At 36.6% G+C, this 23,641-nt stretch overlaps 1 protein-coding gene and 1 long non-coding RNA gene across 4 annotated transcripts in view; both read left to right on the top strand.

Moving 5' to 3' along the window:
- LOC109146702 (TMV resistance protein N-like) overlaps window positions 1-23,641 on the top strand; it is a 79,304-nt gene that overhangs the window by 3,396 nt on the left and 52,267 nt on the right. The window lies entirely within an intron of this gene.
- Window positions 5,783-16,710, top strand: LOC109146722. Of its 3 annotated transcripts, XR_002048485.1 has the most exons (4): window positions 5,783-6,099; window positions 6,646-6,779; window positions 9,981-10,063; window positions 16,546-16,710. It is a non-coding gene; the product is annotated as an uncharacterized LOC109146722 (long non-coding RNA). The 3 variants fall into 3 exon arrangements; XR_002048484.1 differs by lacking the exon at window positions 9,981-10,063; XR_002048483.1 differs by lacking the exons at window positions 9,981-10,063; window positions 16,546-16,710 and adding an exon at window positions 8,502-8,765.

The raw sequence follows: 23,641 nt of genomic DNA, 5'->3' as shown, positions 1-23,641 counted from the left end.
AATGTTCATAGAGGAATAAGTTTGATCAAAGAAAGATTGCGATCAAAAAAGATTTTTATTGTTCTCGATGACATAGACCATATAACTCAGCTAGAATCATTAGCAGGACAACGGGATTGGTTTGGTTCAGGTAGCATTATTATCATAACAACTAGAGATATTCATTTGTTGAGTGACCTTGGAACACACGAGAAGTACAAGGTTGACATGTTAAGCGCAGATGAATCTTTGCAACTCTTTAGTTGGCATGCCTTTGATGTTCCTATACCATTAGAGGGTTATGTTGAACTATCCAAAAGGGTAGCTGGTTATACTAATGGACTTCCATTAGCACTTAAAGTCATAGGTTCTCATTTACATGGAAAATCAGTGCAAGAATGGAGGGATGACACTGAGAAATTAAAAAAGATACCTCATGGCGAAGTTCAAGAAATTCTTAAAATTAGCTATGATGCACTTGATGATGATACTCAAAACATCTTTCTCGATATTGCTAGTTTTTTCAATGGGCATGACAAAAACGACACTGCTATGATATTGGAAGCTTGTGGTTTTTATGCTGAAAGTGGAATTAGAACTTTGTCAGAAAAATGCTTGTTAACAATAGATCGAATTGGAAAAGTTGGAAGACTTGAGATGCATGATTTAGTCCAAGATATGGGAAGAGAAATTGTTAGAAAAGAATCTCCACGAGAGCCTGGCAAACGAAGTAGATTGGTCGACCCAAAGGATGTCTTTGATGTTCTTCAAGACAACAAGGTAAGACATATCCTTTGGACTTGATTTATTCTAGTTAATTCATTTACTTGCAATAATACTTAGATTTATTAAAATATGAAAGATTTTTGAATGTATAAGATATTGTTACATAATATGCTTTTTGTTTAAAATTAGGGCACAGAAGCAATTGAAGGTATGATTGTAAATTCTAACTTGTTAAAGCATGTGCCTTTGAATACCAAACTATTCACAAGGATGGTAAAGTTACGAATACTCATATTGGATGGAGTATGTCTCAACGGATCTTTTGAATATTTGTCCAATGAGCTTCGGTTGTTTAGGTTGCATAATTGCCATTTGAGTCACATACCATCTAATTCTTGCTTTGGGAAACTTGTTCAGTTAGACTTGCAAGATAGCAATATCAAAGAGTTTCAACCCAATATGCAGGTTAGTATATGTTTAATGATTATTTTATCATTACATATTTCCTAAGAACTTTTACCAAGTACAGAAAAAAATAGATTTAAATTGATTAAATTCCTCTACTTTATTTCAACAGTATTTTAGATGCTTGAAGATTTTAAAGCTTGATGGTTGTGAACAACTTAAGAAAACACTGGACTTCACTGGAGCACAGAGACTTCAAAAAATATTTGTTATAAATTGTCCAAATTTAGTCAAAGTGCACCCATCAATTGGAAGTCTGGAGAGCCTTGTGGAGTTACATTTTAGTAATTGCAAGAAACTGAAGGTGCTTCCGAGTAGCATTTGCAAGTTAAGATCACTTGAGTTCTTAATTTTAAATGGTTGTGAGAAACTGGAGGAGCTTCCTATTGACTTGGGAAAATTAGAGCAACTAAGAGGATTATATGCTCAAAGAACTGCTATCTCACACCTACCCTTTTCTTTAGGGTGTTTGAGAAATCTAGAGGTCCTACGCCTGGGAGAGCAAAAGGGTTTACTACCATTATTGGAATCAAATTCTCAAGTACTTGGCATCTTATCACCTCATTTGTGGTCAAAAAGAACTCGTGATCCTCTCGGTTTTTTTCCACCTTCAGTTGCCAATTTATGCTCATTGGAAAGTCTAAGTATGCCAAACAACTATCTGCATGAAGTAGATCTTCCAATTGCTCTTGGGAGTTTGACCTCATTGGCACATTTAGATTTATCAGGAAGTTGCTATCTTCAAAACTTACCGTTCGCCCTTTGTCATCTTTCTAATCTGAAAAGCCTCAGATTGGACAATTTGCAAAATCTTAAAGCACTTCCAGAACTCCCTCCTAATTTGGAGGAACTCTCTGCAGAAAATTGTGTCTCATTGAAAAAAGTTGCTTATATATCAAACTTGAGAAGACTCAAAGGGTTATACATTCCCAACTGCAAAAGTTTGGTTGAGCTACCAGGCCTAGCGAGTCTTGAATCCTTAGAAGTGCTTGACATAGCAAGTTGCAATGCTTTGATTACTTCTTACAACTATTTGCAAGAAGTAGACCTTTCGATCACTGTTGGAGATGGAGATTTTTCCTTGTCAACATATTTAGAAGATTTGAATGGAAATTGCTATCTTCAAACCTTACCATTCAACCTTTGTCATCTTTCCAATTTGAGAAGCCTCAACTTGGAGGATTTGCAAAATCTTAGAGCACTCCTAAAACTTCCTCCTAGTTTGGAGGAACTCTCTATAAAAAATTGTGTCTGTTTAGAAAGAATTGCAGACATATCAAACTTGAAGAGTCTAGAAGAGTTGAATCTTCGCAATTGCAAAAGTTTGGTTGAGCTTCCAGGCCTGAAAAGTCTTGAATCCTTACGAAATCTTGAGATAACAAATTGCAGCGCTTTGAGTATTTCTTCGACTGAAAAGTGGTTCGAGGTTAGTTATGTTCATTCCCTTAGCTTGATCTGTATCTATCGCTTTGTCGTCGTCGTCTTTGATGATTTAATTTGGTGTTTTAGTAGTAGTAATAATGTGATTTGGTATTCCATAATGTAGGCACGTTATGAAGGTGATAGTGTCAAGATTTGGCTTCAAGTATGGGGAACTTTAGTATTTTGCAATATTCCAACGTGTTTGGGGTTTGAATCCTTAAAACTCATTATCAGTGAAAATGAACAAAATCGCTATAATGGAGTTCGAGTGAGGGTGAGAAGCAAAACCACTGGTACTTGGATTGTAAAGGAACCCAAATATATTGAGATCAATGGATATGACAAAATTGAATTTGAGGTCCCAACAGTGATTGCACAAGTATTGGAGGTTTATGCAGAATTCCGTCCTTTGCAGATAGTTTGTCTATTTGAAATATATAAAAACATAGAGGGGGAAGTGCGATTCTTTCCATCCACAAGGGGACTCATGGAATTTGAGGAAACAACAACAGATGGATCTTTCCGTAGTCCCCAAAGTGAAGAAAGTAGATTAATGATAGAAACTGTTGCGGATTCTTCAACATGTGATGAAGAGCAGAATGGTAGGGGTAGGAGAAGACACACAAGATGTTGCATTTGGGAGTTTCTACTCAAGTGTTTTTGTTGGGATATATAATGAAGATGATCGAACATTATTATCTAGTGTGGTAAATGATGATGTTGTAATTTGTACGTAAACCTACTTTATATATATATATATATATATATATATATATATATATATATATATATATATACTAGTATTTGTCCCGTGCGCTGCACGGTATGTAAATTAAAAAGTATTAATTGTGTGGATGTTATGTTATAAATTGTATGAACTAATGCGGTTATAATTTATAATAACATATAAATGAAATATGTTTGGGAATTCAACAAAAACAATATGTAAATGGTATATTACAAATAGTTGCAATTAATGATATGGCACTAAAAAAAGAAAAGTTTACAAAATTACAAATTATTGAAAACTTCATGATATACAACATTAGTGGTTGATGTAGTAGTTGAACTTGAGTCTTTTACTATCAATATTTTGAGACCATCTGGATTGTTAACACGAGATGCAGCTACGTACAACTGACCATGTACAAAAACCGGTTTCTTTAGTATTAATCCTACATGAGACAACGCTTGTCCTTGACTTTTGTTTATGGTCATTGCATATGATAGCATCAATGGAAATTGTTTTCGTTGAAACTTGAACGGCAATCTTGGATCGGAGGGTGACATTGACATTCGGGGGATCAACACTTTTGCACCTTTGTTAGTACCATCTATTAATTCAGCTTCAATTACACGGCTTCATGGTAGACCACATAGGGAAATCACAAATTTTAATTATTGTATTATCACAAATTTTAATGGCCTATAAGAATTGAACAATTAAAAACATGAAATAATTCTTCTTATGAAATAATGATTGTTATATAAATTTGTCACAACTACTTACACAAAATCTAATTAAATATTATATAATAAATATCCTAAATACATATAATATATATAATATATAATATAAAACAAATTGTGTGAGACAATAACACTAATGAGCTTAGTAGACCTAAGTTGCTATAAACGCATTTGAGTTTTGGAGATCTGGTCTTTCTTGCCCCTATCTGCTCTGTCTCTCTGCTAGTGTACTCTCGAACCTTCGCGATTTCATTGTCACTATCTCTCTAACATATTGCACTGTGAAGAATACCTCTATGTAGATACAAAGCTCGCAGGTCCGAGATGGAATCAGAGGCGGACCTACAGTGGGGGCAGTGGAGTCAGCTGCCCCCACTCACCCCACCCCCACCTCTTATATAACCCTTGTATGTATATGTGTATATATAGTACAAATTTTAGTATAAGATTTTGAAAATAGAGAATTGTTAACAAAGTGTAGCTTAGCCTAGTTGGCTGAGCGTGTGGTTTGTCTAAACGCAAGCCAGGGTTCCTATCCCCTTTATCTAGTTGGCTGAGCGTTGGTTTGTCTGAACGCATGCCTAGGTTCAAATCCCCTTTATTTACTTTCCACATCTCATTTTCTTATTAACACTACCTTTTCTCATTATTTCACATTTTCACTATTATATTAATAATGAGATGAGATGTGTAATTTATAATGGAACTTTTATTCGAATTATTTTATCAAATTGATTATGTTCATATTTTGTTATGAATATTTTTATAATGTTTTGATGTGTTTTATAATTTTTTTATATCCAACATTATTTATTTATTTATGGCTATACTTTTTAAGTGTTCCATTTTTTTTTTTCTAATTATCAATTTTGCTTTAATATTTTGCCCCCGCTGAAAAAAAATCATGGGTCCGCCACTGGATGGAATCTACGTATCTGAGTGTAATCTGGTGCATTAGAAGCGATTTTTTTGCTTTTTCATTTCTGAAAAAGCAGAGGTAATGTTCTAGGTTTCATAGATCTCATAGTGTGGAATTTTATATGGAACAAAATATCTTTTTATTTAAATTTGAAATTTATTTGTTAAAAAATATAATTTTATATAAGTTGAATAATTTAATTTAAATATCGACATCTAGATGCAAAACCATTAATACGCAATTACCACATCTGTTCACAATGAAATGTAAAGTATTATAAATTTACAAATTATTGAAAACTTAATGGTAAGACATCTGGATTGTTGACTCGAGAAGTAACAACGTACAACTGACCATCTGGATTGTTGACCCATATAATTTTTTTTTTTTGAGAATAATTATTTATAGAGAATGTTCTAACATTTAGAGTAGATGTTAGATCTTCATTCTCCGCAATAAAAAAAATAAAATATTATATACATATATTTAATATCAAGTATTATGCAAATTTATTTTCCAACATATTTTAAAAAGTATTATGCTAATTTATTTATCAAAACATTTATACTTTTACCAACTATTTATCAAACAAATTTATATAATTAGTACATCTAATTATCTAATTATATACATAAAAATATTATATTAAAAACATGATTTAATTATTACTACATTAATATCAATAATATTAAGAATAAGCATTATTATCTAATATAATAATATTAATATTAATATTTTTAATATTAATTAATATTAATAATGCCAAAGGCAGGGCCATATGGTGGATGATTCTGGAAACATTCTAGCTAAGCATTTGGGCTATTTTCCTTGCTCGTGGCTAGCTTTATCGCACAGATCTGGAAAGTTAACTCAATTCCCTCAAAGATCCACCAAAACCCCATAGTCTACAATACAATACACAGCTCTAGTGCTTAGAATTTCTTATCTGATGTTATTCCTGCGAAAAATTTAGCTAGCAAATGGATTCTTCGTTACCTTTCCTCGCCCCTACAATCTAGCATGTCTTTGATTTTTGGGTTCGACAACTGTATTCTTCTCTGGCGGATCTAGTCTCAGTACGGCACTGATCCAATGTTGAGGTTAAATCTGTTTTTTCGGTAAAGTTCTACTGATCTAGGGTTTTCATAGAGGTTATGAATTCATTTATTTCTAAGATTACTTCATCTAGCGCTTCACATCTGCGAAAATTAGTGTTTAAATTTTCTATCAATTGTTTTATTAATCAACGTGGATCTTTCTAGAGTTTCATGTATATGTTGGTTTGCATGCTCAAATCTAGAGTTTCTAATGTTGATTTTAATAATCCAATTTGAAATTATTCTGTCAATTTCGCTATATAAATCAGTCTAAAATTGTTTTGTTGTCCATTTCTAATGATCTGGGATTCTGATTATCTAATACGATTACTTTCTATTGGATATTCTATATAGTATATAACTCAGGTGTTTCTTTTTCCTCCCTATCACAGCTGATCTTGTAAGTTGCTTCATTATTCAAACTAATTGTGTTTACAATTTGATTGTACATTGAAACTGTGTCACTTGTTAAGATAGTCACTGCTATTTGAACTATACCTTTTATTTGGTTAAGCTGAAAATCTTTTAATGTGCATCATTCAACTTGTCATTTTTTAAACTCTGCAGTGTTATACATACTGAGTAAGACTACCTATAGTGTATGAGTGCACAGAAGCTTCAGTGTCCAAGTCAAACATAAAGTCTGTATAATACCAATGCTGTTTTCTTGCCCTAGGGTTGCAGTTTCCACTTCCTGATAGGTATGTGACTTTTTATTTACTTATTTCCTGCCCTAGGGTTGCAGTTTCCACTTCCTAATAGGTATGTGACTTTTTATTTACTTAATAGTTGTTTGCACAGTAGTTGGTGGTTAAATTGTTGTAGGAGGTCAAGCTTCATCAATTGATTCTGATGACTTATAAATGTATATTGCTCTAATGCATACAGTAATTTTATTACATTTGCACAAGATCTTAGAGATATCAAAATGATATTGATATCTGTATTTCTATTAGACATCTCTATGATCTAATAGAGGGAGCATAGAGATTCTTTCAACCCATACATTTTATTTTTTTTTACATTTGCACAAACATATAGACCGATCAAACTATTATAGTAGTAAGCTTAAAAACCTACTTCTTAGGGCAAAAGTAGTCTGATTCTGCCCTCCACTCTTGTGTACACATTACTTCTTTTTTATAGAAGGATTTGCACAAACCTATGGTCATTTTCCTGCAAAAGGAAAAAGAAAACCCATAACAGTGAGTATAAACGGCTTTGTAAATCAATGTCAAAGTGTCACCAAATTAAGAAGTCCTCACAAATATGGCATTGAAATGTGAACATGCTAATGAAATATGGTTCCTGCAAAAAGGCAGAGCAAAAAATATCACAAATGTCCATTGTAAAGGAAAACAATCATAGTTCAATATTTTCAGGCCATTAGGCAAAATTGTTCATCGAAAATACCCCATTTTGGACCACTGTGGTCCAGAAACACAGTTTAGAAAACATTCTTCCAAACCTAGTCATGACTCATGATATATGGGAATGGATAACAGTCAAACTTTCATAGATAATTAGAGCCTTCCTGAAACCATAGATAATTAGAGCAGTCAACTTTCATATACTGTTTTAAAAGATGTTTTGCATATGCTACAATTAAAGTAGCATATCCAAGTTTAATACCCCTGCAGAATCTTCAGTTCCTTCATCATCTTCTTCAATCATCCTAGATAAAAGATCCTTGTCTTGGTTATCATTAAGGTTTGAACAATAGGTAGACATCAAGGCTTCATCCCTTACAGAAAAGATTCAAAAATATTAGTAACAGAAAACCATTGCTGGAACCTTTATTGCTGTGGATCTGCTTCTTCATTTTTATTGTAAATGAGTTGAAAGATTACCCCCTTCAATTGATAGACTTCAGAAACAGAATGAAGTTCCATTTCCCCAGATAGTGAAACCGAATAAGAAATACACTCCCTAAAGCTTGATTGTGAGATAATACTCCTCTTGGAGTGTGCTCATAACATAGACTGTGAGACAGAATAAAAACACAGATTAGGGAGTAATTTAGAAAACTTAGAAATAATTTAGTTAACAAATAGATGATTTAAAATATACCTTTCTCTGAATTCAAAGAATTCCGGAGTTTCGTGGTTGGAAAGAAGTTGTGGGGCATCATAGGAACTACTAATCTTGATCTCCCCAGCTTCAAAAGGTCACGGTTTGTTGGTATAAGAATACAGACCATTGGTAATTATTATAGATGGTGATAGGCAGTGTTACAACTACAGTTTAGGTGTGATTGTGATAGGCAGTGTGCGTGCAAGAAGGTGCCATGTATATGTTAGAATATGAGATATAGTATACGATTCAATACCAAAATAGTAGAATAGTATTTATTCATAAAACTCACCTCCTGGTCATGAAACGACCTATTTAGATTTGATTTGCGATGAAGCTTTTTCTGTCAGGTATGTCGTATGCTTGTGTTCATTGGAGAAATCCGAGTGGCAAGAATGAGCATTGTTCTTCAGTATACGCAGGGCTTCAATCTTGGCAGAGTTTGTATTGAATATTGAGACTTGTTAGTGTTTGTATTGAAGAGAATGTGAAGTATATATAGGACTTTAGATCTGATTTCTGCCCTTTCGTTTACTAACAAAAGGTTTCAAACGATTAGTTGCAATTAATTATCTTGGAAAAAAGAATCCGGCTAATGGGTTTAATTATGTAAATAAATTTTGTATGGGAAACTGAAGAGTATAATAGGTTTAATAGAATGCTTTAATATCATTGGCTTAGAAATAAAAAAGATTGGCTAAAATCTAGGGAACTGATAAGGTAACACGTTTTTTAACACAAAGTGTAATAAATTTTCGGCCATCTATGGAACGGCGTCGTTGGGTTTGGGCGGGAAGTTTTTGCTCCCTTTATTTTGCTTTAATATATATATATATATATATATATATATATATATATATATATATATATATATATATATATAAAGTATAACACATTAATTGGTTTTTAGACATGACATTTCGCGCAAAGCGCGTGACGGTAACTAGTATATAAATAAAAAATAAGAAGAAAAAAATTTGAGAGTGGATCGATGCACATTTCCATCCATCCTCTACACCTACCATACTTTATGCATTTCAAATACATGTATAGAAGAGAAAATTGTAACAAATACCCTTCTATAATATGTCAATTATCAATGTCACCCCTGAATTATGAGTGATGTAAATGTTGCCCCTCAATTATCAAAATGGTGCACATATAGCTCCTCCCGTAACAGACCTGTGGTTCCCCATCGCTGGTACTTCGAATCGAGGGAAGGAAAAAACAACTAAATTACATACTTACTCCGACTTAACGGTGTCGTACACTAACGAGGAATCACATGTCCGTTACGGGAGGCGCTCTATGTGCACCGTTTTGATAATTGAGGGGCAACATTTACACCATTCATAATTCAGGGGTGACATTGATAATTGACATATTATAGAGGGGCATTTTTTACAATTTTTCCTATATAGAAACAGTAGAGACTTCATCCTGCAGTTTCATCAATTTCAATATTTCAAACTTTGAAAGTGCATCTTGAATAATTACAAAGTGCATTTGATGATATGTAAAAGTATATATACTTAAAGAAATGCACTCCACATATCACTGTATACACTTTGTTTATTGATTATTGCATTTTGTACTGTTGATCAGTATATTTTATCACTGTTGAGATCAATCTATAGTTTTTATGTGAACGGTGATTCACATGTGGTAAGAGCAAGATTCTTTCATATTATTTATGAATAAACTAATTATATTTTAAATTTTTTTCTCAAATAGGATTTTTTTTTTAAAGATGTTGTCAATCATGCTTTTAAAATGTAGCAAAAAATAATTGAATCTCATAATATATATATATTATTAACAAAACTTAGACTTACTGGGGATGGAGTATAAGGCATTCATTGGGATGGAGTTCTATGGAAAGCTTCGAGTTCTGAAGATAGAGTTACTGCAGGTAAGTGGTGATGATCATGAAAAATAATAAATAATTAATCACGTCAGTACTTTTATAAATAAATAATTATGTTTACAATATTCTATTAATTGTGAATTAATTTTAATTTTAAATTTTAGAATTAATTTTTAAAGTAATGATTGTCTGAAGGTTACACAGTTTAATTTTATTATCAAATTAATACCATGTTAATTGCGTCTGTTATGAAAGTTATGCAAACTAATTAATTTTATTATCAGATTACTGTCATGTTAATTGCTATTAATTCCTTATCTCCTATATAAGCATGGTTGAGCAGGTGAATTTTTACATAACATTCAGCCTACGTTTTGCTCTAAAAATCTCTGCTCATCCTCCTCCTCAAATCACCTGTGTCCATCCCTTGTTCTAGTTCGCCGGGCTTACTTGTTTGAGTGCTCAAACATTGAATCGTAGTACGTTTTATTTTGGGAAACCTAAACTACAATGCTTCTAGCACTTTTGGGAGGTAGTGTTGGTCCCGGTAGGGTCAGAGAGAGTCTAGAGGGGGGGGGGGGGGGGGGGGAGGGGTGAATAGACTCTAATCGATTCTTTTCGACTAAGCTCCTTTCGGAGATATACGCATCGGAAATAGAGTTTTGTTTTAACTATTCTTTGCACGCTTTCGTGTTAGTAAAATTTAGCATTTGGGCGATATGATATGATATGCAAAGCACGAAAATAAAAGCGATAAGTAAAGAGAGATAGACAGAGAGATTTTTATAGTGGTTCGGCCAATTGTGCCTACTCCACTCTTCTTTCACAACTCGTGAAAGAGTTTGCACTATCACTCCTAGTACAAACTACTTCAAGCTGGCTTCCTTGATCACTAAGCCGGACAGCGACTTGAAAGGTTTTTCAACTCCTCGAGTTTACTCCGCATCTATCAACTTATTCCTAAGCTGAGATGTTGGAAAGAAAATTTGATGGTTCTCCAACAGGTTGAAGCTTGTCTTGACGTCTGGATTGATCTTCACTTGAGAAAAGTACAAGACTGCTTCAAGTTGTGAAGTATGAGGATGAATGTGCCTTTGAAAAACTTCACAACAAACACTGGTTATGAAAAACTTTGAGGATGGAACTGCTTTGAAGAGCTTTTCTTAAGATTACAAGAGTGAGTTAACCAACACCTTCTTCAATGGTGAAGAGGGGTATTTATAGGTGGAAAAATCCATCCGTTGGAGGGAGATGAAAATTTCAAACCTAATAACCAATGTGTATTACTCACTGGGCAGAAGGCATTTAATGCACTTGTACTGTATAGCTGTTGGAGCCAAAAGCATAATTGTTTTTGTCATTGATCTCTGACAAGATGGTACATGCCTTTTAATGCTCTTTGTCTTTAGTGAAAATCATTCCTAGGACACTTTTTGTCCGAATGATTTGCCCATCTGAGTGATAAACAACATTCTCATTGTTTCCTTTAATGAGTGTTGTCTTTCTACAAGTCTGTCCTTGACTTGTTCACTTAGGAATGAAAGACGAAAGATTGTCTTCATCCTTCGTCCTTTCTTTTTAGACGAAGGTTCCTTTTTCAAAAACAGTCCATCTAAGACTTGCTTTAATCCTTCTTTCGTCTGGAGGCATCTTTCGATCATCTTCAAATCTTCATGCAGACCTATTGTACTAGTCTCGTGCATGGTTTAACATCTCATGCCTATGTCATACAAGACTTACCTATTAAACAAAAAACAGGGGTCTACAATCTAAGACAGTTTGGTATCATCAAAATCTAAATACACTTGTTCCTAACAATTTCTCCCTTTTTGATGATGTCAAAACCTATACTCTTATTGTAAGGCTGAAGGATATCCTTTAAAGGAAAATTTTATTACAAAACAGCCTTATTGAAGAGTGTACAAAAGGATCTATAGAAACTTATAAAACTGGCCTAAGACAAGGACAGAAAGAGCTTATAGATTATGCAAAAGGAGATTTTCATTAAACAACTGCAAATTACAATATAGCAAGCACTTGTCAAAAATTAAATTATTGCAGGACTAAAAGATTTTGTTCACCTGTTGTGCTTCCATCCTCTCTTTGTCGTCTCGTTCTTTTTGTTTCTTGAGCATATTATCAAAGTCTATTTCATTGTTGATTGAGACTCTGACTGCTTTGAGTGGTCTTTCACGGACTTGGGCTTCATATTTTTCTCCAAAATTGTAGTTCATATAGTTGTTGTAGGCTTCTAGGATGTTTTGTCCAGAGATGATGCCATGGTTCCACCAGGTTACTAGCTCTATGGAGTTCATTCCTTCAACATAGCTTTTCCCAGATTCTCGGTGAACTTTTGTTGTGGCACATATTTAACATATATGTCTGCATCCTTTCCTATCTTTGAAACATCTTTTATTTTCTCCTACATCTCTTGATACCTAGTGAGCTCTCGTTTCCTTAGATTTCTCGCTTCTTCTTGTTCAAGTCTCAGAGCTTCATTTTCTTCCCTTATTCTCTTGTTCTGTGTCCATTGATAATCTTGCCTGGTGTGGTTATCCTTCTTCTTTAGCCAGATTGGTAAGTTGTATCCTTCAAACCTTAACCCACTTCCCTTTTTGTATTCTTCATACTGAACAAATGTTCCAGATCCGTCCATTGTTACTTTGTTGTCTCTCATTAACTTCTTTCGAAGATTTATCTTCTCTCTACGAGATAGCCCTACAAATGAGTAGACAGATTATGATCCATAGGAAGGTCTCGGTCTTATAGACTGTCGTCGAGACTTGGAGGGTGCGTCATGTCTTGACTTTGAAGGTGTTTGCTGCTGATACTCGAGAGGAGGTGTGTTGTATGTATGCTCGAATGTTCCTTCATTTCTCCTCTCGGGTTCCTTTCTTCTTCCTTCATCTGCATCATCATCATCATCTTTTCTATGTCTCTTTTCCCCCTTTTGGCATCATCACCATCAGTGGGAGGATTAGAAGGTTTCAGAAGTGAATCAACCTTGATGGAAAGATCCTTGACATAATTTAAGATCTGAAGTTGATATTCTGCCATAGCAAAGAGATTATTGTTGGCTGTGTCGACCTTCAGACACGAGAGATCCACTCGTTCTTTGAGACCAAATTGAGAAAGCTTGAGCGAATGTTGTTCATTTGCAATTTTCTCAAGCATTTCGGTTTGGTGGCTTAGGTCAACAGGCTACTGAACTAGCGGAGGGGATGATTTTGCCTTTTGATTTTCCTTGTTCATGAAAGTGAGCTGCCTCGCGATGAGAGACATTCGAGTGGACAGGTGTGTCATGACTTGAGCATCTTCTAAACGTTGTTCATTGTATCGTTGATACTGCTTATGGAGCGCTTCAACTGTTCTTGCCAGAAGAGTCAAGATTGCTTCAATGTCAAGATTATCATTTTCAGTTTGAATGCCATGCTCAGTTCGGGTAGGGACGACTTGTGCCATACTCAATGATGCTTCCCGTTTGCCATCATGAGATGGTTTCGGAATCCAAGATTTACCATCTTTAGAACGAGAGTAAAGATCCGTAGGTGGGATCATCACAGTTCGTCCAATGATTGGAGAACTGTCGTCATCATCATCATCGTTACTGGAACTGGCATCACTGTTGCCACCATCATCATCATTCGGACTATCGTTGTCATCATTCTCATCATCAGCATCGTCTTCTTCACTCTTCTCTTCAGCCTCTTCTTCTTCATTTTTCTCATCTCCATCATCTTTCTCATCTTCATCGGCTTCTTCATCTTCATCATCATTTTTCTCATTAGCAGCTTTTTCAGCAAACTTTTTATCAGAATCATTCTCCTTGGAAACTTCACCACTTCTGTTTGCATTTATAATTTGGATATGCGGTGGTGTGTTGTCCTTTTGAGAGATATCATTTCGTGTGAGATCTGTAACTTGCTCCTCTCGTGCATCAGTTGACAGAAGGGTGTGAGCATCGATATCTTTCGTGCCACTTATGCTGCAATGAGGATCATTCTTGTAAAGCTTCTCAAGCTCGGTTTTGATCTTGGATAAGTGTATAGCCTCTCTCAGATTCTTCATTTCGGCTTCGAAAGCTGGATCATCAAACGATGGTTTCACAATTTCAATACAAACCGGAGCCTTATCTTTTCCAAGATTTCTGTTTATGATCTTGTAGGAATATACTCGTGAAATCATCGGAATTAGGACTACCTCATAGACGTCCTTTGTATTCATCCATTTTAAGGCAAATATCTCCTCTTCTTTCATATCATTAAGTCCTGCAAGGAAGACTTCGAGAGGAGATATGCTCCATTTCAGCCATCGTAGAACTCGTTGATACTCCTCAAAGATAGATTGTCGAAGTAGGTAATCTCTCGATGGAGGTGGAGCTGGACTTATCTCACTGATCTCTTCTCTTGTCTCTACTGGCAAGCCAGGTTCTTGTGGGAGACTTAAGATGTGACACCCCGTAAGTCTAAATACTAATCGAGGATTAATTAAAGAATTAATCCAAGTTTCTTTGCTAATCCATTTCTAAAAATCCTGAAATTTGATAGTCGAGGGACTAGATTTTGACTAGTCACTTAAGTCAAAAGGGTGTACCTTGTGCTTCTTGAGTTGTGCCCTTGTTCCCTTGTCTTTCCAACATTAGTAAGGGTAAACATGTCTTTTCACCTATGAATTGTGGTTCAAGCTAACCTAGCAATACATTCTCATTTCATTCATCCTTTCAAACTAAAACTCAAACACTCTAGCCTCTCTCTAAAATAGTTTAGCTCATTCTCCAAGCAAGAAAGTGAACACCTAAACCTTGCAAGATTTTCTACCAAGATTCCTACTTTCTCCTTCTTGAGCATAGGAAAGGGTAAGATCCTTAGCTTTTTGGTGTTTTTAACCTTCTTTTAGGTGTCTTTATCTAAAGTTAGGATCTTTTTGTGTTTTGGTTTGTGTAAGAAGTTGGTGTGGAGGAGGAGCTCTACGAAAAAGGCTATTAAGGGTGAAAAGAGGAAGTTGTTAGGCTACAAAGGTAACCCATGCTATACAAAACCTATTTTCTTACTTATATGATGATTCTAGGCTTCTACTTGTTGTTCTTGTGATGATTTGTGAGATTTGATGCATGATCTTGTGGTGATGCATGTTTAGAGCTTGTTCTTAGGTTTCTTGAAGGCCTTTGCTTGGCTATTTCTTGGGTTCAAGTCATATCATTGTTGTGTGTGAGATTTTGGGTGTTTTGGACTTGAACTTGGCCTTGTTGTTGATTTTCCCCGAAGGGAAATTTCGAAGTACAGTAGTATACCCCGCGGGCAGAGGCCTACCCGCCGCCCCACCCGCGGGAAACGTAGTTCACCTCGGGTGTGTACCCGCGGGCGGAACCACGGGTGGAGGCCCACCTGTGGCCCCACCCGCGGGGTACGTTGTTGGTAGATGTCGGGGATTTGTTCCCCGTGATTCTTTCTTCTCGGTATTGATGTTTTAACCTCCCGATGTTGATTTATTGTGTTATTTGTGAGTCTTCTTGATGTTTCGTATGTCTAGAACGGTGTGTTAGGAATCCAAGTAGGATTTGGTGTCTTGAATCGTGCTAAGGGTCCAACCTTGTGATTCGTTGGGCTAATGTGAGTCTTGAATGTTCTTTGGAACTAATTTTGGTTTATCTGTTTGACAAGCATGCTAGTTTGATGTTGATATGCTAGTATGTGTGGTTTGTTCCTTCGTATTGAGATTGGCAACTTGTGTTGACAATCATTTGGTGTTGGATTGTGATCCTTTGTTGTTGAGTATGGTCTCATGTCTTTATTGTGATCTCTTGATTGATTCCTATGATGTGATCGCATGCAAATCGTTGTACCCTTTGTTGATACTTGATTGAGGCTATTGTTGAGCCTTAGTCTTCTTGGTAATGATGATGACCTTGTGTGACTATGATTGAGATTGGTGGTTTGTTACTTGAGTTTTGCTCACGAGTTTGGCGGTTTTGTGATTATGAATTTAATGGTACCCTCGTGTACTTAGAGTTCGGCGGTAATGTGGGTGGTGTAGGTGGGGGGGGGGGGGGGGGGGGGGGGGGCGACGGTCCCCGGAGGCAAAAGGTTGGACTCAGAAGTACAGGGTGGCACTAGGAGGTAATGGTTGGAACTGTGATAAGGCCGGGGGTAGCCATAAGGTTGGAACAGGGCATAAGGTTGGAACTATGAAACTTGTGACATGTAGTTGTCACAGTGTGATTGTGATTTCCTTGTTTATGAGCATGTCTTGATGTATTCCACCTTGTGAATGGTAGGATGCATTCTGAGTTGTGTTGTCTATGTTGGTTGTGGTCTTGTCTTTGTTGTGAGGTTAATGATCCTCGTTTTTATTGAGAGTTATTGATGAGTTTTTGATGTTGACTTCCTTCCTTGGTTTTGAAATGATATATATATTGTATTCCCGTTTCAAATGGTTTTGATTATATTTATCTATATTATGCTATTTCACGCGTATTGATGGGTTACCAGCATTATTCGCTGACCGGGTGTTATCCCTTGATTTTACAGGTTTTGAGTATATGCTGAGCGCGCTAGATTTGGACCTTAGATAGTATAGATCCCATGCTAGACGTTTATCCTTTGTTGGCCTGTGTGCCTTAGAATTGTCAATGTTTTGTTGGATTGTTGTTGACTAGCCTGTGCACCCATGGTTTATGGGTGTGGCATAACATCTCTCCGATTTTAATTAAGTTTCTGTTGTTGTTTATCTTGATGATTAGATGTTTACCTTGAAATTAAGTTTTAAAAATGTTGAAAAATCGGGGGTGTTACAAAAGAGATCAGAGGAAGAAGGAACACACTTGTCATTTTCTACCATTGTAGGTTCTTGTGTCAGAATCGGGTGGACCTGCTCTGCAACAGCAGGTTCTTGTGGCAAGGAACTTTCGGGTGTGGATTTTTGCTTCTTCTTTTCCCGCACAATGGCAAGGACTTTGGAGAATTTCTTGACAGCAGATGTATTTGTGGTTTTATCTTCCCCTTGAGCAGTGGGTGGGGTTGTAACCGACCTCTTTATGAGCTTGGAGAGATTCGAAGTAGGAGGTGGAGCTAATCGTGTCATGATCGCTTGGGCTTTGTCATGAATTGGTCGAAAGTGGAGTTTGATAAAATCAGCTCGGTTGATTTTTGAACATTCGCCATCGGATGAGTTTTCGACTTGAGTGTTTTCAGAGCTGCTGATCTGATGGAGTTGAGTTGAAGGGTGCATGATTTGTGCTTGAACTGGTGCAGGTTGAGGAATTGGTTCGGCTGCCACGTCGGTTTCAATCTCACAAGGTATTTGAGATGAAATTGGGATGTAAGCTAGATCTTTCAGAGACACAAGATCACTTTCGTTCTCCGGAACAGCAGAAAGAGAGGGAGATGAACCTTCTTCAGAAGAGTGCTTGACCTTTCGTGATCGCCTTTGTCGTTTCGGTGTAGGTTGATCACTTTCTGAGGTCATCTTTCGTTTTGACTCTGGAATTGGCAGTTGCAATTCAATGGCCCTTTACTTATCATAACCTGAGGGTTTTGACTTCATGTGGCAAACCTTTGGACCAAGTGAAGTGCTTTCTCGTAAAGCGACGTTTTTGAAGCTGAGCAGGTGGCCTATCATCAAACCGAAGCCAACCTTTCGCCATATATCACCATTCGCAGTCTTGACGGCAGTAACATGGATTCGAAGTTGTTCAAAGACAACTTTCGACCAATCCACTTTGTAGTTGTACATGAAGGCATGTATCATTTTCAACTTTTCTTGGGTGACATCATCTGACCCGGATGTCTTGTGATCAACAATTTTGTTGAAAATATCTGTAACAAACTCATAATCCAGCTTGAACCACTTCTTCTTTATAGTGGTTCAGAGGTGGTGTAATCCTCCTACTCCACTTGCTCTTATCTCCAAGAGCAATTTACTATATCCACCACTACTTGGTTCCAAGATACAATGAATTCCGTAATCTAGTGCTTTGATCACCAAGCCCGCACTAATCACGCCCAGTGCCACCAACACTGCTGCTTCGTGTTTCACGTCGCCGCGTTACTTTCCCAGGATTTCACGACTCCGCGTTACTAAACACGTCGCCGCGTTACTTTCCCAGGATTTCACGACTCCGCGTTACTTTCCCCGCGTCTTCTACGCTCCGGTAGAAACGCTCCTTCCGTGATCTAGTGCTTTGATCACCAAGCCTGCACTAATCATGCCCAGTGTCTCCGACACTGCTGCTTCGGATCTCACAACTCCGTGTGACAATCCAGGATTTCACAACTCCGTGTTACTTTCCTCCTTTTTCTTGTTTTGCTCCAAAACAAGTTTGCCTTGCTTCCAACTTTGAGACTCTGTAGTTGATCTTTAATGATGTGCTTAGTCTCTTGTAGTTGATGAAGATTTTAACACTCTTGGATATTTTTTTGTAAGCTCTGTATCACTCTGAGTGTTTATCTCACTAAGAATATATCAATTTAAGCTCTTGAGATGGAAAGCTTTTTTTTTTTTTTTTGAATTTTCGTATGCTCTGTTTAGCTCTGTTCTTTTCTCTTTGTATTCTTGTTTCTCTTTGCTTCTGCTATTTGCTTCTGCTTTCCACTGCTTCAATCTTCATCTTTTTATAGCTGGTAATGAGAATCCGTCCGTTGGAAAGGAACGTTCTCATTTTTGAATTTCTTCTAGCTGTATAACCTTTTTAGAGGATAAGATAACGTTGCAGATATGTCAGAGATTCTCTGCAAGTTGAGCTTGAGGTTCTCGCAAAAATGATGTCCCAAAAACTTCATCTGGTGTAGATCACGCCTCTTGGACTAGTATTTTTACTTTTACAACTAGTTTGGACTAGTATTTTTGCTTTTACAACTTCTTCTTGTATTTCCTCTGTACTTCACGTCTGGGTTTTTTCACTGCTTCCAGACTTCATCTCCACTGTACTTCACGTCTGGGTTTACTTCATCTCCTTTGTACTTCACGTCTGGACTTCATCTCCTCTGTACTTCACGTCTGGGTTTTCTTCATTTCCTCTGTACTTCACGCCTGGATTTATTCACTGCTTCCAGACTTCATCTCCTCTGCAATTCACGTCTGGGTTTATTCACTGCTTCCAGACTTCATCTCCTTAGTGCTTCACGTCTGGGTTTATTCACTACTTCCACACTTCATCTCCTCTGTACTTCACGTCTAGGTTTATTCACTGCTTCCAGACTTCATCTCCTCTGTGCTTCACATCTGGGTTTATTCACGTCTGGGTTTATTCACTGCTTCCAGACTTCATCTCCTCTGTACTTCACGTCTGGGTTTATTCACTGCTTCCAGACTTCATCTCCTCTGTACTTCACGTATGGGTTTATTCACTGTTTCCAGACTTCATCTCCTCTGTACTTCACGTTTTGGTTTATTCACATCTGGGTTTATTCACTACTTCCAGACTTCATCTCCTATGTACTTCACGTCTGAGTTTATTCACGTCTGGGTTTATTCACTGCTTCACTGTTCCAGACTTCATCTCCTCTGTACTTCACGTCTATGTTTATTCACTGCTTGCAGACTTCATCTCCTCTGTACTTCACATCTGGGTTTATTCACTGCTTCCAGACTTCATCTCACGTCTGGGTTTATTCACTGCTTCCAGACTTTATCTCCTCTGTACTTCACGTCTAGGTTTATTCACTGCTTCCAGACTTCATCTCCTCTGTACTTCACGTCTGGGTGACTTCATCTCCACGTCTGTGTTTATTCACTGTTTGCAGTCTGTACTTCACGTATGAAGTCTGTACTTCACGTCTGGGTTTATTCACGGGTTTATTCACTGTTTTAACGTCTGGGTTTACGTCTGGGTTTATTCACTACTTTCACGTCTGGGTTTATTCACGGGTTTATTCACTGCTTCCAGACTTCATCTCACGTCTGGGTTTATTCACTGCTTCCAGACTTCATCTCCTCTGTACTTCACGTTTGGGTTTATTCACTGCTTCCAGACTTCATCTCCTTTGTACTTCACGTCTGGGTGACTTCATCTCCTCTGTACTTCACGTCTGGGTTTATTCACTGCTTCCAGACTTCATCTCCTAGACTTCATCTCCGGGTTTATTCATTTCTTCCAGACTTAATCGTCATAATTGACTTGGGAAAGTGAACTTCATCCCTTACTATATTTGGAAGTGAAATCTCATCCCTACTTTGCAAATTACTTCCCTTCGACCAAATCATCGCCTTCCCATTTGAACTTCATCACTTACTATATTTGGAAGTGAAATCTCATCCCTACTTCCCTTCTATATTTGGAAGTGATGTGGACTTCATCTCCTGGTTTATTCACTGCTTCCAGACTTAATCTTCATAATTGACTTGGGAAAGAGACTTAATCTTCATAATTGACTTGGGAAAGTGAACTTCATCCCTTAGTGATGTCTCCTGGACTTCATCTCCTGGTTTATTCACTGCTTCCAGACTTAATCTTCATAATTGACTTGGGAAAGTGAACTTCATCCCTTACTATATTTGGAAGTGAAATCTCATCCCTACTTTGCAAACTACTTCCCTTCGGCCAAATCATCGCCTTCCCATTTGAACTTCATCACTTACTATATTTGGAAGTGAAATCTCATCCCTACTTACTATATTTGAAAGTGAAATCTCATCCCTACTTTGCAAACTTCACTTACTATATTTGGTAGTGAAATCTCATCCCTACTTACTATATTTGAAAGTGAAATCTCATCCCTACTTCCCTTGCCTTCCCATGTGAACTTCATCACTTACTATATTTAGAAGTGAAATCTCATCCCTACTTCCCTTCGGCCAAACTTCATCTGATGGATTTAAACTTGATTTTTGTAAAATATGTAGAATGTGAGATTCAAACCTGTGACCTTATATATAATATTTCAAGCTTCTACCAACTCGTCCGTACAACCTTTTAGTCATCATCTTGTTTCACTTGGTGTACTCCTTTCTTTCTATAGATGCTTGATCTTCAAGATAGCTTCATGCAAACTTCAAGTCACGATCTTTCTTCTTCGGGATTTCTTCTTTGATTTCTTTTGAGAGATTTCTTCTTAGGATGAAAGTCTTCATAACTTGTGTACATATTTTCATACATCTTCATCTTCTGTTTGCCATTTTCACTAGGCAAATTCTTGATTTTAGGCTTTATATCTTCTTCATCCATTTTCCTCAACTAATGAATTTATTTTTCCCTTTCTTGGTCTATGACTCGACTAGTCTAACCAAAATAAAATTGGGGATCTACGATTTACAATTTGACATATCAAAATCTATTACAATTTATTCCTAACAGTCTATGCTAGAATTTCAACCAAGGCATCGATGCACACATATTTGGGACGACCCAAACTATAATGCCAAACTTAGTGGATCTAGATATGACGGTAAAATGTATATTGATGAACCTCGAGAGCCCCGAATGATTGCATATTTAATTTCAGGGTCGCAGGGTTTTACGGTGTTGCACATTTAGGTCTTCGTATTAATATCGATCACAGCCTCATCGCAGCACTTGTAGAGAGATGGCGGCCAGAGGTGCATGCCTTTCATTTTTCATTTGGTGAAGTGGGTGTAACACTTCAAGACGTTGAAGTGTTATTTGGTTTGAAGGTTGATGGGTTTGCCGTCACTGGCAAAGACAAGCGTCTACCTAATGAATGGGTTGAGGAATGTGACAGGTTGTTGGGTTTTTGGCCTCCTCTTGAAGTCGTTACGACGAGAAAAATATTTGCTACCGCGTTACCAGCAGTGCCTGATTTGAACGAGTGGCATACTGATGAAGAAGTAGAACAAGCTACTCGTCGCCTTATTCTTCACTTGTTAGGAGGCTTTCTCTTTCCGGTTCCGGTGGCTCCGGTAACTTTTAGCGGTGAGTTCTTCATCTCCAGTGTTCTTTGTTTTCTGGCGACTATTTTTTTTTTTTTTTTAAGTAAAAGTAGTGAGGTTTTGCCGCGGCTGACCAAACCTCAAAAGAAATGAGGTTTTGTTTTTATTATATTGAAGTTGCTCAGCTTTCAAAAAAAAAAGTTGATATAGTCGTTCAATCCATTCAATCAATGCTCCCTTCAATAAATAAAAAAAACTGTGATGTAGCCGTTCAATGCTCTCTAAAAAAAATTAATATAAAAGTTAGGCGTGGCTGATGTGACTAGGCGTGGCTGGCGTGCATCCCTTTAAACAACCCAATTTTTTTGCTTTTTCAATAAAATTTGTTTGAAAACCTTTTGAATATAAGTTAACATCTCCTCATCTGATCCAGTGCTATATATTACGGAGTACATACCTTGGTTGTTCATTTGGCTCATTACATTACAGTTTATTTACACTTCTCCCAACAGTTTATTTACACTTACACTTACTCTTGATATACATTCAACCATCTTGATCGTTAGCTTCATTATGGCAGGTATGAAATTACTCCCAACAGTTTATTTACACTTACACTTGATATACATTCAACCATCTTCATCGTTAGCTTCATTATGGCAGGTATAAAATTAATTTCAACAATTTTTTTTAATTTATTTTAAATTTACATATTGTAACCAACATAATACAATATTTTTGTTTGAAGGTGGTGAAAATTATGTGGCTTTACAACTTTACTGGGGTATTGCGGTCAATCAAACTCCATATGAGCTTCGATATACACTACCTCCCTCACAAGGCATTTACATACATCACCAATCTTCTTTATCAGACATTATAAATGTCATCTGGAGTTCAATGAGCGAATGTCAATCGTCACTGGTTTTAACAGGGAGGTTACCCGTATCCACGGATAATACAACATTAACATATATACCGTTTCCTATAGTAAGTGATGAGTCTTGGCAATATTTTTTTGACCACTCTTCACGCTTTGGGGAACTGCATATATATGTGACAACTACACCACAACAACCCACAAATACGGAGTTTATGGGGCTACATTCAGGAATAATGCAACACGTTGATACTATTACAACGTACGACTCACCAGATGCCGAGAGTGTGTCCCACGATATTACAACTGAAGGACAACAAATATACCCAGACTACTCGAGGTATTATTATTATTATTATTATTAGTTTTATTTTTATTTTTATTATTATTACGTGTTGCATGGCATGTAGTGTAGTGTGCGTAGTGTAGTGTACTGTAGTGTATTATTATTATTATTATTATTATTATTATTATTATTATTATTATTATTATTATTATTAGTTTCAAATTCCACATAGTACTGCCAAGTAAATTGTGTAAAGTTTTCCAGAGATTGTGGTCAATGAAGAGAGAAGACATTTACCTAATGAGTATGTCGATTTTTCATTGCTTCAAAAAGGGCTACATAGTTATTATTATTTTTTATTTTTATTAATGATACAAAGTTATTATTATTAATGGTTATTATTAATTTTTACTTTTATTATCACGTGTATGGTATGTACTGTAGTGAACTCTTCTGTCGTCGTCGTCGTCGTAAACTAGTCCTGGGTCGACGGCCTTTTCCGGGCTTACGTGTCCGGCTCCCATGTCCCAAACGGTGGAGTCGTTGTAGGACTTCTCGTCACTATCGACTTGCCTTCCTAGTCCTCCACGTCCGGAGTTATGCCGGAAAAAAAGAAAATTAAATTCGACGAAAA

Source organism: Ipomoea nil, unplaced genomic scaffold (genome assembly GCF_001879475.1).
Source record: "Ipomoea nil cultivar Tokyo-kokei standard unplaced genomic scaffold, Asagao_1.1 scaffold1936, whole genome shotgun sequence".
NCBI classification, from domain to species: domain Eukaryota; kingdom Viridiplantae; phylum Streptophyta; class Magnoliopsida; order Solanales; family Convolvulaceae; genus Ipomoea; species Ipomoea nil.
The sequence above is the reverse complement of the archived record's forward strand: the minus strand, read 5'-3'. Positions and strand labels throughout refer to the sequence as shown.